Source organism: Poromitra crassiceps (genome assembly GCF_964638095.1).
Source record: "Poromitra crassiceps genome assembly, chromosome: 19".
NCBI lineage: Eukaryota > Metazoa > Chordata > Actinopteri > Beryciformes > Melamphaidae > Poromitra > Poromitra crassiceps.
Genome location: NC_139646.1, coordinates 25,350,289 through 25,367,499, shown reverse-complemented (window position 1 = coordinate 25,367,499; position 17,211 = coordinate 25,350,289).

Here is a 17,211-nt window from a genome sequence, read left to right as displayed (position 1 = left end):
TCGGCTGATCGATTGTTTGGCTAATTGCTTTGTTTCATTAGCTGCTTTTTCCACAGTTTGTTATGCACAGTTTGTTATGCACGACACTGTCAGCATTTCTGCAGACTTTTCTGTGCAAAGAAGTCATTGTGTTGTAGCGAGCGAACATAAACCCAAGCCAAGATACCCTGGACATCTCTGCCACATGTGTCAGTGCATTGACAATGTCATAATCATATTTCAAACATATTTCAATAGAAACACATGATCAGTTCTCTCTCCCATGTAACTCTCTCTCTCTCTCTCTCTCTCTCTCTCACACACACACACACACACACACACACACACACACACACACACACACACACACACACACACACACACACACACAGCAACAAGAGAGTGAAGCATATTGAAAGATTTGTCATTACAATTGGCACAAAATTAGTCCTCATGACTAAATGTGAGAAATCCCAGGTTGTGATGGTAAAGCAGCAGTGGAAGGGGGGGGGGGGTGACTGATAATACAATTGCAATATGATTTGCGATATCAGAGGGAATGATTATTTGTACATGATTATTCTCAATTTAATTGAAAAACGTATTACAATGATTATGGTGTGTGTTTATTTTAATTTTATTTTTTGGTGGGGGGGGGGGGGGTGGTCTTTACCAATCAAATATGTTTCCTTAAGTCTATAGAATATGATGTGTAGGCCAGGACATCTCTGCATCATGAAAACATTTAATTTAAAATGTTATTTGACACATTTACACCTTTAACACATATTTCGATCAAATTTTGATTAATTGTTCAGCCTTTACTACAGTGACAAGAATACATTCTAAAGCAGTGTATATTCTGCAAAAAAAAAAATCTAAATTAATTTGGGTAAATGTAGCATGCGTTAAAACAAAGAAGAAAGACTGCAATGCTCTTGTTTACCACAACAATCCATTACTTCCACATGTATTTTGTCTACTGCTTAAAAGCCGATTTTCCTAACTAATTTTGTCTAACAACCACCAATAGAAACAAATACAACAATTATATTTTCATTAGAAGTTCATTCATTCATTCATTCATTCATTCATTCATTTCCCTTAAAGGCCCTTTCATGTAAAGTCCATCAGTCCATCACTTATGATGTTCGCCAAAGTTCCATACCCTAAAGTAGGCCCACATCCTGCATTATTCAGCTCTCCACTAGGCCGCAGTGTGTGTACACACTGGTACACACACGCAGACACGCACGCACACACACACACACAGGCACACACACTCACAGTCTCACACACACACACACACACACACACACACACACACACACACACACACACACACACACACACACACACACACGCAGGCACACACACACACACACACACACACACACACACACACACACAAACACACACACACGCGCGCCCCCGCACACAGAAGTCTGCAGTCCGGGCAGAGTGCAGTCAGACCTGTGCAGAGCCTAATGCAGTGCAGTTGATTTAAGAATTCATATAGTGCAGGCGGGGGCGGGGCACAGCAGCACTATGCAGAACTAGGCTGCCCTCCTCTGCATCCCAATGAGGCCGGGACAGAGGGGCTCCACTCCAAAACGTGCCAGGTAGAGACCACCTCACACACACGCCCCTGTAGCCCTGCCGGGACCACCTCACACACATGTCCCTGTAGCCCTGCCGGGACCACCTCACACACACGTCCCTGTAGCCCTGCCGGGACCACCTCACAGACACGCCCCTGTAGCCCTGCCGGGACCACCTCACACACACGTCCCTGTAGCGCTGCCGGGACCACCTCACAGACACGCCTCTGTAGCCCTGCCGGGACCACCTCACACACACGTCCCTGTAGCCCTGCCGGGACCACCTCACACACACGTCCCTGTAGCCCTGCCGGGACCACCTCACACACACGTCCCTGTAGCCCTGCCGTGACCACCTCACACACACGTCCCTGTAGCCCTGCCGGGACCACCTCACAGACACGCCCTTGTAGCCCTGCCCGGACCACCTCACACACACACATCCCTGTAGCCCTGCCGGGACCACCTCACACACACGTCCCTGTATCCCTGCCAGGACCACCTCGCACACACGCCCCTGTAACCCTGCCGGGACCACCTCGCACACACGCCTCTGTATCCCTGCTGGGACCACCTCACACACATGTCCCTGTATCCCAGCCGGGACCACCTCACAAACACGCCCCTGTATCCCAGCCGGGACCACCTCGCACACACGCCCCTGTAGCCCTGCCGGGACCACCTCACAGACACGCCTCTGAAGCCCGGACGGGACCACCTCACAGACACGCCCCTGTAGCCCTGCCGGGACCACCTCACACACACGCCTCTGTAGCCCTGCCGGGACCACCTCACAGCCATGTCCCTGTAGCCCGGACGGGACCACCTCACACTAGGGATGCTAATGATTAAAAGCTTTTGCACACCAAGTCCGTATTTTCGTCCGAAATTGACGCACGAAAAAAAAAAAGAATACGACCTAATTTGTGTCAATCATCGTTGACACACCGAGTCCGACAATTACGTCCGTCATTTAAGTTTTCGGACGAGGTTCGATTTTCTGCGTTTTTCGCATCAGTCAATAGATTTTTGCGAGCTGGGACCCGTCTGTGTTTTCAGATGACGGATTAAAAAACACGCATACGAAAACAATCGGACTGTGTGTGCAAAGACCTTAACCGTTAGTCAATTAACCGCCGTAACCGATTAAAATGAACTGTTTTGACCGACAACATTGTTACTTTGTATCGCTTCAATCTCCAGAGCTCACACTGTGTTCATTGTATAGCAGTCCAGCAGAGGGCGTACCTCACCCAGCAGGCGCATGCAACAGAAGGAGTGGTCACATGAGGAAGTAGGAAGTAGATTGAGGAAACAAACAGCATATATCTATGAAAAACAGATGGTAAAATTAGCACTAGCAAGAGCAACATGCAGTGTGGGAGCATTACACACTAAAAGACCAAAATGCTAAATGTAAATATTGCGACGCCATTCTCAAATACAACTCCTGGGGCAGTTTAGAGTTTAGTTGCAGAGACAAGAACACAGCCTTGCTTTATGGAGATGCTGCCATTAAGCGTGGAGGACAGCGAGGGATTTCATGAGCTACTGAAGTTCATTGAACCATTGAATCACGTCTCCTTCGAAAGACACAATAACTACCTGTGTTGAGAAGCAGTGTATAGAAACACACAAAGACAAGCGGCTGTTCAAAGGAGGTGAGCCTTATTGTTTTTAGGCTAATTATTGCTTTATTATTATTTTCGTTTATGATTCATGCCATGAATGTCACATAAATAATATGCAGCAATGTGTGACTGTGAGGTTAAATAGAACTTGAACAGAGAGAAAGACGAGACGTGCTTTTTTTCCGGGCAGGGTTGGTTGGAGGCTAGAAACAACGTTAACGATTAATCGATTAATTGATCGTTAAGGTGCGCAACTAATGGTTAAGGGAAATGCATGAAATTCCCATCCCTACCTCACACACACACACCTCTGTAGCCCGGCTGGGACCACCTCACACACACACACCCCTGTAGCCTGGCCGGGACCACCTCACACACACACGCCCCTGTAGCCCAGGCGGGACCACCTCACACACACACACTCCTGTAGCCTGGCCGGGACCACCTCACACACACACCCCTGTAGCCTGGCCGGGACCACCTCACACACACACACGCCCTTGTAGCCCAGGCGGGACCACCTCACACACACGTGCCCTGTAGCCTGGCTGGGACCACCTCACACACACGCGCCCTGTAGCCTGGCCGGGACCACCTCACACACACACACCCCTGTAGCCTGGCCGGGACCACCTCACACACACACACGCCCTTGTAGCCCAGGCGGGACCACCTCACACACACACACCCCTGTAGCCTGGCCGGGACCACCTCACACACACACGCGCCCTGTAGCCTGGCCGGGACCACCTCACACACACGCGCCCTTGTAGCCCGGCCGGGACCACCTCACACACACACGCCCTGTAGCCCGGCCGGGACCACCTCACACACACACACCCCTGTAGCCTGGCCGGGACCACCTCACACACACACACGCCCTGTAGCGCGGCCGGGACCACCTCACACACACACACCCCTGTAGCCTGGCCGGGACCACCTCACACACACACACCCCTGTAGCCCGGCCGGGACCACCTCACACACACACACACCCCTGTAGCCTGGCCGGACCACCTCACACACACGCGCCCTGTAGCGCGGCTGGGACCACCTCACACACGCGCCCTGTAGCGCGGCCGGGACAGCAGCTCAGCATTACGGTTGGGTGATTGTCCCGCATATTAAATCAACCGCATGCGTTGGAAGGAGCCGGTGGGGGACGTCCGGTCAGTGCTTGAAATGTGGAGCTGACAGGAGGATGTATTACAGGCGAGGCCTATAATGAAGACTAATTTGGGATTAAATAGCAGCTGAGATCAAACACAGATGGTTCATTCCTGGAGGCTCTAAAGGACAAACGTGTCGTGGAGGGAAAAAAGTCATGGAAACTGGTCCTGCAAAATGAGACATACTGTAATCTTGCGTCACAATGTGCCAACAGTTTGCTCAGGTTCAAAAGCTGAGCCTGGGCCTATTAGCTTATTCACTGCTGCTGTTGTTATAGGAGAAGCCGGCAGCTGCAGTTGTGCTGACTTTGATGTTTTCACTTCAAATGAAAGATGACATGCTCCTATATGGCTTAAGGTGAGGACTCTTAAGGTGGGGGTTAGGAGGACTTGTAAAATCCTTTCAAACCCCAGTGGATCAAGTGAAAAATGCATGCCGGTCAGTCCACTTGTTCCTTTTCTACTACTACGAGGACTCTGCTTGTTACTGTTCTCTCTCATCTGCTGCAGCCCGGACATCTGTTAGTAGCCTTTATACCAGGGGTGGGCAACTATTTTTCATGGGGGGCCACATGAGAAACCCAGATTGTTGCCGGGGGCCGAACAAATATTGTCATGCCGTAACCCATGGATGGGTAACTTTGATGATAGAGAGGGCCACAAAAAATGTCCTCGCTACCAGATTTTGCTGAGGGCCGAACGGCGCCAGCGCAAAAAATTTGGTGCATTTGAAGCCAGGTTCAGAGGAATAATTCATTTTAAATTAACAGTTGTGATGCCATTATTCAGTCTTAACCACCAATATTTGATCCTTTTCTCACATGTCACCACCTGCTCTCTCTGCAGGGCTTGAAATTAACTTTTTTCACCACCTGCCAATATGGCTGCTAGATTTTAAAGTTACCAGCCAATTAGCCAAAATGTTTTTCTTGAAATAAACCAGAATATGAGTGGGTTAATTTAAGCATAAGTATCACTAAGTGGCCGGGATTCTCAAAGCCTGTGTTGAGGGTCACACGAACAAAAATGCACTCTTGAAGCTAAATAAATCCAAAACCAACAAGTTAATTATTTAAATTTCTACTTCAATATAGAACAGTCATTTCTTACACATGAGATTACTTTTTGCCTTTTAGTCATAAAGATTATTGAAAGATATTCCATATTCCAGACTGAAATGCTATAACAGAAGTGGAGTATTGGCCAGAATGACATGAACATTTGGACACTTATTCAGCGGGTATCTTGCATGTTGCGTTCAGGTGCACTGTGTTTTGTTTTTTGTTTTTTGTTTTTGCAATTCCATCGCGGGCCACACAGGGGGCGCCCGCGGGCATACGGCCCTCGGGCGTATGTTGCCCATGTGTGCTTTATACTGTCTGCACCTGATTTATACTGTCTGCACCTTTATACTGTCTGCACCTGATTTATACTGTCTGCACCTTTATACTGTCTGCACCTGATTTATACTGTCTGCACCTGATTTATACTGTCTGCACCTTTATAATGTCTGCACCTGATTTATACTGTCTGCACCTTTATACTGTCTGCACATTTATACTGTCTGCACTTTATACTGTCTGCACTTTTTACTGTCTGCACCTTTATATTGTCTGCACCTTTATACTGTCTGCACCTTTATACTGTCTGCAACCTGATTTATACTGTCTGCACCTTTATACTGTCTGCACTTTTTACTGTCTGCACTTTATACTGTCTGCACTTTATACTGTCTGCACCTTTATACTGTCTGCACTTTTTACTGTCTGCACTTTTTACTGTCTGCACTTTTTACTGTCTGCACTTTATACTGTCTGCACCTTTATACTGTCTGCACTTTATACTGTCTGCACTTTTTACTGTCTGCACTTTTTACTGTCTGCACTTTATACTGTCTGCACCTTTATACTGTCTGCACTTTTTACTGTCTGCACTTTATACTGTCTGCACTTTTTACTGTCTGCACTTTATACTGTCTGCATCTTTATACTGTCTGCACCTGATGTGATGTAGCCTTTATACTGTCTGCACCTGATGTGATGTAGCAGCTCATTCTCAACCCTGCATACTGTATCAACCACTCTCCATTTAGTCCACATTACAGTCCCCTTCATTTAGTCCACATTACAGTCCCCTTCATTTAGTCCACATTACAGTCCCCTTCATTTAGTCCACATTACAGTCCCCTACATTTAGTCCACATTACAGTCCCCTTCATTTAGTCCACATTACAGTCCCCTTCATTTAGTCCACATTACAGTCCCCTTCATTTAGTCCACATTACAGTCCCCTTCAATTTAGTCCACATTACAGTCCCATTCATTTAGTCCACATTACAGTCCCCTTCATTTAGTACACATTACAGTCCCCTTCATTTAGTCCACATTACAGTCCCCATTATGATTGTGTCTCTTGGACCCAAATCTGAGAATATTTTAATAGTTAGATGTGATTTTAACCAGAATGCCATGACTATCTGTATTGTAGGTAGACAGACATCCATTCTTCTACATTCTGTCATTGTGTGGACTTCTTGTCAATTAAATAATGGTGAAGTTGAACAATTGATCAATTTATCGGGGACCCCCTGGCACCCTCTCAAGGACCTCTGGTGGCCCCCGAACCCCGAGTTTGAGAACCACTGCAATGTAGTATCGCCCGTTAGAGGAGCACTGGTCACACAGACACTTTGTCTTGAGAAGCAGCCAGAGCAAAACAAAAAGCCACAAGCAGCTTTTCTTCACGCCGCCTGTCCTGCTCAGGCTTTCTCATTCATGTGCTCCCTAAAGGTTTTTACAAGGTTGCAGAAGAGGGGAAGAGAGAGAGAGAGATGGGGGGAGAGCGAGAGAAAGAGAAAAAGAGAGAGAGAGAGGAGAGAGAGAGGAGAGAGAGGGAGGGACCCGAGGGAGGGAGGGAGAGAGAGAGAGAGAAAAAGAGAGAGAGGGAGGGGAGAGAGAGAGAAGGAGAGAGAGGGAGGGAGAGAGAGAAAGAGAAAAAGAGAGAGAGAAAGAGACAAAGATAGAGGAGAGAGAAAGAGGTGTGAGAGAGAGAGAGAGAGAGAGAGAGAGAAAGAGAGAGAGAGAAAGAGAAAAAGAGAGAGGAGAGAGAGAGAGAGAGAGAGAGAGAGAGAGAGGGCAGAAAGAGCAGCTCATGCCTGAAGTGGAGTTTGGCGCAGGATGGAAGCCGGGTGCTGGCTGCCCCGGCGCGCTAACGTCCCTATAAATCCCCTCTCTCTCCCACTGCAGTGTGTTTCAATCACCTCCCGCCCGGCCGGGCGAGAGAGACACACTGCAGTGTGTTTCAATCACCTCCCGCCCGGGCGGCCCGGCCAGAGAGACACTCACCTCCCATCGCAGCTTTCATTACATAATTCATGATGAAGCAGGTGTGCGTTGCCTTCCTCCGGGGGCGCTCACGTTCTCAGGGACAGACCTGCAGCCAGGGGACAGACAGAGACACACAGGGCTGTCACCAAGCAGGTCAGGACACTGCTTTACAACACAGAGACCTGCACAGCCAGGGGACAGACAGAGACACACAGGGCTGTCACCAAGCAAGTCAGGACACTGCTTTACAACACAGAGACCTGCAGCGAGGGGACAGAGGGGACAGGGCTGTCACCAAGCAGGTCAGGACACTGCTTTACAACACAGAGACATGCAGCCAGGGGACAGAGGGGACAGGGCTGTCACCAAGCAAGTCAGGAGGACCACTGCTTTCCAACACAGAGATGATGTGGGACTATATGTGTCTCAAAAGTAAGGCTGGGTATCGTCGGTACTCGACACAAATAAGCCAGTACCAAAGTCGTATCGAACCTTCTCCAGTCAAACGATGCCTGCATTCCATCCTTTTTGGACACAGATCTAGAAAAATAATTTATAATCATTTTATTTTTGTAAGAGATGTTTTTGTAATTTGTAATTGTGTGTTTTTGATTGCAACCAAACACATGCAGCCTGCTTCAGTTGAATGTGACGTGTGATCGGATCACTACCGCAGCAGCTACATACAGGCTGTGGTGGTGGTGAAGCCGAGCGCTATAAAGCCGGGGGTGGAATCATATCAAAGTACTCTTTTGGTATCATCTCTTTAAGGGTACTGGTACGGGTACTGGTACGGGTACTGGTACCGGTATCATAGGTTTTGAAACGATACCCAGCCTTAGCGATGAGGGATGATGTGGGACTATAGGATGTGTCAAAGGTGATATATAGTATTATATTATAATTATATATATTATAGTATAATACCTATTACCTATTGTACAATAATTATACAATAGGTCAACTCTTAAGACAAACCACCAATGTGAGCACACACACAAAAAATAAATCGAAAATGCTGAATTGATGCTGCTTTCTAGCCGTGATCTCCACAACTACGGCACATGAGTTTACATCCTCTGTCTTCCTACAAAGGTGGGTCAACTCAATTCGACTGACGTAAGTAAGTAAGTAGTCCGGCAGGTAAAGTGGGTTATGGTTTACCCGTGGTGTTGAGCAGGTAAAGTGGGTTACGGTTTACCCGTGGTGTTGAGCAGGTAAAGTGGGTTACGGTTTAGCCGTGGCGTGTTGGGCAGGTAAAGTGGGTTACGGTTTACCCGTGGCGTGTTGAGCAGGTAAAGTGGGTTACGGTTTACCCGTGGCGTGTCGAGGCACCTGCGTCCTCAATTGAGCGGCCCAGGATGCATCACCTTGTGCGGGTGGTTTGTGCTGACGCGTGCGGGCTGCCTGTGGATGTGCTGCTCGCACAGAGATAACGCGCCAGATAAAAGGGCGAAGGAGGAAGAAGGGAAAAGGTCAAAGATGAGCGAGTAGAGACATGTTTTTTTTTTCTCCCCCTTTTTGCGTCAGCATTGCGTCAACGACCTCCACGGAGCACTGCATGCAGCAGGCATCTAGGGTTACTGTGCACTGAGGACAAAGGGGCATTATTATCATGATTAATATTAATATTAATATATAATAATGAATAGAGATGGTGCTCATGGTATGCTCTTTCCAATGGGGACTTACAGTGTGTCTGTGGTTCTCAATAGTAAGTGTATTTTGACCTTGTTTTGTTTTTTTAATCTTCAAATATTTAATATAATATTCCTACAATTACTTATGTATGTGGTGGATAATAGTGCGTTTATAGTAACCTTATGGTACTTTATGGTACTATCTATCTATCTATCTATCTATCTATCTATCTATCTATCTATCTATCTATCTATCTATCTATATCTATCTATCTATCTATTCCATCTATCTATCTATCTACCCACACACACACACACACACACACCTCCAATCATGGTAGCCTACCGCTATAATATGCCGATGATATTCCGACAGAGTGTTATGTGATACTCCTCTTTTCATAGTTTATTCGTTAAATCTAAATCACTATTCCTGTAATGTTAATATTCCTTTTGACACTTTGTGGTCAATGTTTGTGTAGAAGTCAGAAGTGAGTTTATAGTGACCTTGGCAGACAATATAGTCTATTGTCTTAATCCCCTTCGGTAGCCTATCAATCACTACAACATAACATTCCCTTTGTTTTGACAGCATCTAACAGATGGGATCCTGCAGGAGAGGTGTGAGAGTCTAAACCTGAACAAATCCTATCAAAACTTAGTGTGCTTATTATGCTCGGGTAGCCATCTCTCTCTCTCTCTCTCTCTCTCTCTCTCTCTCTCTCACCCCCCCCCCCCCCCTCCTCCTTCTTCCTCGTCATCACCATCATCTGCAGCAGCAGCGGCAGCAGCAGCAGCAGCATCAGCATCAGCACCCTCCAGCTCCAGGATGTCTTTTCTACCTCAAATGAACCCAGCTTCTCTTCTTATAGCCAGTTAACCATCATCATCATCACGCCTCCTTTTGGCTGTGGTGGTGGTGGTGGTGCGAGTCGTGCGACGCAGCATTTCTCTATTAGGCTACAGCACAAATACAAGTGCATCCCCTTCCCCCTGGTCCCGTACATACTCCCATGCCTGCTGTATTTCTCTACCCACATTAACGTGGCATTTCCGTCCTATAGGCTATTGCACATAAATGGGTTAGAAAAAAAATGGTCCCTCTACAAATGCGGCTTCCAGATGCCTACAGAAGTGTAGGCTATGATGCACTATGCATAATGGAGATGGTCCCGTACAGTAAAAGCACCACGCCGATGCCAGCAGCACTGATTCATCTTCGTCTCTGCTTGTAGGCTATATAGTGTTTGATCCGGCATCTCATTTACCTTTGCAGGCTTGTCGGGTGCTCCTCAATAGTCTTTACAGCTCCTCCACAAAGCCTCGTCGGTGGTTGTTTGTAAGCCCTCCCTCTTGGTGCCTCCTTTGCGGGGGGACGGCTGTGAACGGAGGGATGCTCTCCTCTCTCTGTGCTCGCGGTGTGGCTATAGGCTCTCCTCTCTCTGTGCTCGCGGTGTGGCTAGGCGCTCAGTGTGCAGACATGCCGGCTGTGTCAGAGGCTGCAGCGGCGAGGCGAGGAGGAGGAGGAGGAGGAGGAGGAGAGTCTGTTCCTGTAGGAGGAGATGAGAGGATGATGCGGGGAGGGAGGGAGGGATGGAGGAGGGAGGGAGGGATGGAGGAGGGAGGGAGGGATGGAGGAGGGAGGGAGAGAGGGAGGGGGAAGAGAGAGATGGAGGAGGGGGAGGGAGAGAGGGAGGGGAAAGAGAGAGATGGAGGAGGGAGGGGAAAGAGAGAGAGACAGAGGAGGAGGGGGGGAGAGAGGGAGGGAACTGCAGTTGGCTACGTACCGTACCGTGTGCTGATGATGGCAATCACACACGTGCTCTCTCTCTCTCTCTCTCTCTCTCTCTGCCGATCTGTCTCTCTCCCTATTTCTGTCCAATTCAAATAATTAAATTCAAATATCAAGCGGTAACACACATATATATATATATACTGTATATATATATATATATATATATATATATATATATATATATATACATATATACATATATATAAATCATATATATATACATATATACATATATATAAATCATATATATATATATATATATATATATGAAAAATTAAAGGAACCACCGCAACACTGAAAATCACTTACTGATGTTTATTTGTGAACAACGCGTTTCGTGTACAGCTTCATCAGGTTCACAGAGAAGAATATATATATATATATATATATATATATATATATATATATATATATATATATATATATATATATATATATATATATATATCAACATACTGTGTTAACTGTTTAAACATGATGTAGACTTCTGGAGGCCGACTTTGGTGCTTAGAATCCGGGTACAGGTGACCTTGAGGCCTGGAGATCTCTCCTGGCTTATGGAGGGGGATGCAAATCTCAGCGGTTTGTACCTGCTGAGATTTGGAGCCAGGTTTTTAAGTCAAAACAGCTCAAAAATAAGGTGGGGATGCAATTCTCGGCGGTTATGCAGAATTCGGCACAACACCTCCTGATTTACAAATTAGGCGCCGCACAAATCTATAAACACGTGGGAAAGATGACCTTTGATAGTGTGATTTTGGAGGAAGTGAAGTGATCTGTCTGCCAGTGTATGTACCAGATCTACTCACCCTACCGGATGTGCTCGGCTCAGGGTCCACGACTGCCGATGAAGTTTAAAGGAACACTCCGCCCATTTTCAACCAGCTTTGTATCATTAGAACATCAGTAGTATATTGGAAAACTGTAAACGGTTTTGAAGTAACCCTAACCCTATTTAATTTGACAGTTATTGTTATTGTCAAACTATTCATCATTCATCTAGTTTGACAGTTATTGAGAGTTGATTTGAGTTAATGAGTTATTAATTTGAGTTAGTGTGGACCAGTGATGTCACTGGTCCACACTTTAACACTCAATAACTGTCAAATTAAATGACAGACTTCAAAACCGTTTACAGTTTTCTCATATACTACTGATGTTCTAATGATACAAAGCTGGTTGAAAATGGGCGGAGTGTTCCTTTAACTGTCACAATATTTATTTAAAAAAAGTAATGCTCATGTTTATGAGAAATGGTCCTGTAACACTTGAATCATGATCATTAATGTTTTGTATGATTCATATTTCAATGTTCCCAAATGTCTGATAACATCAGTAGCTTGACATTTTGCCCACGTTAATCCCACGTGTCCGACGTACAGCCAATCACAATGCGTGCTCGAGCCGATCTGGTAGGCAAGCCAAAATTGCACTGACAGCAGCAGTCAGACAGCAGCAGGCAGACAGCAGCAGCCAGAAAGCAGCAGCCAGGCAGCAGCAGCCAGACAGGAGCTAGTCTCTCCCCAGACTCAAATATTACGTTGAATCGCTGCGCTCCGCATACTACATATGAGTTCAGTGCCAGTTAACAGCCACTGCTGGTTTTGAAGGCGGGTTGAAATTGAATGAGTGACGGGTCGTAGCACCGATGAGAGAGCGGTTCGAAAAATGGGCTGCTGATCGCAAAGTCGTTACTGATTGGAGAGGACTGAAGCCATCACTGGCATATGACTGGCCAAGTGAACGGTTCCCTCCCATAAACAGCCGGCTGAGGGAAAGTGTCCCAGACCCAGAGAGAGCTCTGCAGCATGCAGTAACGTAGTGTATCAGACCCACAGAGAGATCTGCAGCATGCAGTAACATAGTGTATCAGACCCACAGAGAGATCTGCAGCATGCAGTAACATAGTGTATCAGACCCAGAGAGAGCTCTGCAGCATGCAGTAACGTAGTGTATCAGACCCACAGAGAGATCTGCAGCATGCAGTAACGTAGTGTATCAGACCCACAGAGAGATCTGCAGCATGCAGTAACGTAGTGTATCAGACCCACAGAGAGCTCTGCAGCATGCAGTAACGTAGTGTATCAGACCCAGAGAGAGATCTGCAGCATGCAGTAACGTAGTGTATCAGACCCAGAGAGAGATCTGCAGCATGCAGTAACGTAGTGTATCAGACCCACAGAGAGATCTGCAGCATGCAGTAACGTAGTGTATCAGACCCACAGAGAGCTCTGCAGCATGCAGTAACGTAGTGTAGCAGACCCACAGAGAGATCTGCAGCATGCAGTAACGTACAGTAGTGTATCAGCGTAAGAACTCTCATGGGTCTGGCGTTGAGACTAAACAGCAGCAGGCTGCCTGCAGCATGACAGGACCTGGCTGGGAGCAGCATGACAGGACCTGGCTGGGAGCAGCATGACAGGACCTGGCTGGGGGCAGCATGACAGGACCTGGCTGGGAGCAGCATGACAGGACCTGGCTGGGAGCAGCATGACAGGACCTGGCTGGGAGCAGCATGACAGGACCTGGCTGGGAGCAGCATGACAGGACCTGGCTGGGAGCAGCATGACAGGACCTGGCTGGGGGCAGCATGACAGGACCTGGCTGCCTGCAGCATGACAGGACCTGGCTGGGAGTCATCCTGAAGACTGGTTTGCCAAGTCGCTCCATCATGTAATAATCAATAGAGAGGCAGCGGTAAACACATGATGCAACACTGGAACCTAAATGCGTTTTTTAATGTGATTTTCAGAAAACGCTTCAAAAGTCATAAAAGTGATTCGCATTTGTGAAGATTATCCTGCTGAACACAAATGACCACACTCACTCCAATAAACTGTTGTGAACCACAGGCCTTATTTTATGCATTTAAGTCAAATCTAAAACCCCATTCACTTTTCCCCTGAAGCACCAACATGTCCCGGCCTTCCGCCTACAAAAAGACCTCATCGTAGGTTAGTCTATTTGCATTGCACCACGCTCTAAGGCAGCCATTACCAAACTGTGGGCCAGGGCACACTGGTGGGCACGAAGGTATTGCAAGAGGGCCACCAAATCATTTGCAAAACATTACGATCTTCGTGGTGGGATTTTTTTTTTTTAATTTTTTATTATGTATGACAATGCATTTCATTGTTGAATGGTACCGTTATTTAATTTGTAATCGATTGTTTGTTAATTGGCCTATTGCAGACAGACCCTCCCTTTTGGTTTGTGATTTCTGTGTGGTGCTCCCTTTAGTATTAAAATAAAAAGTGCTCTGAGAACGAATCATTTGGCCATGAGTCGGAAAAGGTTTGGAAGCGCTGCTCTAAGGAAGCACAATTGGAATCGATTGGGAAGGTCACAATGTCACTGAATTAGATTCCACTTCCTATAAATTCCAATTCAATCCCATTCTATTTCCTGAAGGTTTTTCAACTTCCTGCAGTTCCTTGGATTGACAAGTTCATTCATGAATTGACCCCAACCCTTGCTCTTGGTTATGAATGCATCTAAATATATTTTCAAGACAGGGAAGAAGACACACGAGGTGATGCAGAAGACCAGATGTTTATTCAAATATGTAGGACAAGACAAGCTTTGGTGGTGCGCCCATCGCAGGAAATAATTTATAGTGGATAAAACCCTATAAATTAATTAACTTCTGGAGATTTCCCCAGAGGAGCCTAGATATGGTGCCTTTGATGCCGGTGGCACATGCTGAAATGACAGCAAGGACACGTACTGTATCAGGTTGGCATGCTTAAATACCATGCAAAGAGCAAGATCATTGGCTGACAGAAAGCCCGAACAGATAACCGGGGCGTGCTCATTGGATGACAATACCTGTGAGACGTAGACCCGACCGAGAGAGAGAGCAAGAATGTGAGAGAGATGGTCTTCCTGATTGAACTTGCGCTTTCAGCTTAATTAATTTGAAGCATGGGCTGGGTGTTGCTGGGAAGGAAGGTGCGAGCAAATGCATGGAGACTTTCCCTGGCTGCCTTAATAATGGGTTCGAAAAATGCAACTCTCGACAAAACACTTGTTTGAAGTTAAAGAGTCATCGACTTTCCTTGTGTCGTGTTCTTCACAGTTTCCTACTGGCTGCTTTGAATGTAGCATCTAAATCACACGAGGTTTTGATGTGGCTGGTACCTCACGCTGGTGTCTTTGATCATAACAGAAGACAGCAGCAGATGTGCCTTCAAAGCCTCAGCTAGGGTCCTTTCCTGCTTTCATCATTCAGATCTTGTCTATAGATCTACTTGGGATCCATATCCTACTCCCGTCCCAACTCAACTCCTTTCTCACATCAAGCAGAAGGAACGTCTCTTCGCCTCCAACGAGTTCAGAATGGAGCCATTTAAATTGGTTCTAACAGATGACTTCACATCACGCCAATCCTGGCTTCTCTCACAGCTCTTTTTCATTGTTTGGATTTTCTCATAATATGCTGTGTATGATAACTATGTCAATAGATAAATGCTATTGTGTCAATAATAGATCAACAATAGCTTGTCAACTTTCAGATTATTTCCTGTCTCAAATTCTCTCAGTCTCACTTCTTAAAATCAATATTTTTGCATGGCAGCGGATACAATGAATCACTCAGTTGCTAGAAGTATAATATATTATTTCTGGCAAGGGAAATCAAGCCCTTAAAATACTTTATAATAGTAATATTTCACCTTGAGCTGACAGACTGGGTAGCTGTAATGGTGTCATCATGTTAGTTTCCTCATGTTTTCTTGGCAGGGTGGTAAAGACTCTGCACCTGCACTTGTGCAGCTAATAATATGACGCTATACAGCTCTCCATTGAAATCAATAGAAAAGATTTGTTTTGGAGAGTTAGAAACTCGTTAATGCACCATGCTCATTAACTCGTTAATGCATACCAAATGCATAAAAGATTTGTTTTGGAGAGTTAGAAACTGGTTAATGCATCATGCTCATTAAAAGATTAATCATCTGTACTGGAAGACAGCCATGTCTAAATGTCAGCGACAACACAGGATCAACCACTCTACAATGTACTGATTCAACACACAAGCTGTTCCAATAATATGTTTATACTTTTCAAAATATCTGCAGAGAGGCTCAAATGGTTGTTTGTCAAATGGTTGTTTGTCCTCAGTGTGATGAAAACATTGGCTGTGCCTAACCTGTCTGCTTAGTACCTACTCAACAGACAGGTTAGGCACAGCCAATGTCTATACTAAACAGACAGGTTAGGCACAGCCAATGTCTATACTAAACAGACAGGTTAGGCACAGCCAATGTCTATACTAAACAGACAGGTTAGGCACAGCCAATGTCTATACCATACAGACAGGTTAGGCACTGCCAATGTCTATACTATACAGACAGGTTAGGCACAGCCAATGTCTATACTAAACAGACAGGTTAGGCACAGCCAATGTCTATACTATACAGACAGGTTAGGCACAGCCAATGTCTATACTATACAGACAGGTTAGGCACAGCCAATGTCTATACTAAACAGACAGGTTAGGCACAGCCAATGTCTATACTAAACAGACAGGTTAGGCACAGCCAATGTCTATACTAAACAGACAGGTTAGGCACAGCCAATGTCTATACTAAACAGACAGGTTAGGCACAGCCAATGTCTATACTAAACAGACAGGTTAGGCACAGCCAATGTCTATACTAAACAGACAGGTTAGGCACAGCCAATGTCTATACTAAACAGACAGGTTAGGCACAGCCAATGTCTATACTAAACAGACAGGTTAGACACAGCAAATGTCTAAACAGACAGGTTAGGCACTGCCAATGTCTATATTAAACAGACAGGTTAGGCACAGCCAATGTCTATACTAAGCAGACAGGTTAGGCACAGCCAATGTCTATACTATACAGACAGGTTAGGCACAGCCAATGTCTATACTATACAGACAGGTTAGGCACAGCCAATGTCTATACTATACAGACAGGTTAGGCACAGCCAATGTCTATACTATACAGACAGGTTAGGCACAGCCAATGTCTATACTAAACAGACAGGTTAGGCACAGCCAATGTCTATACTAAACAGACAGGTTAGGCACAGCCAATGTCTA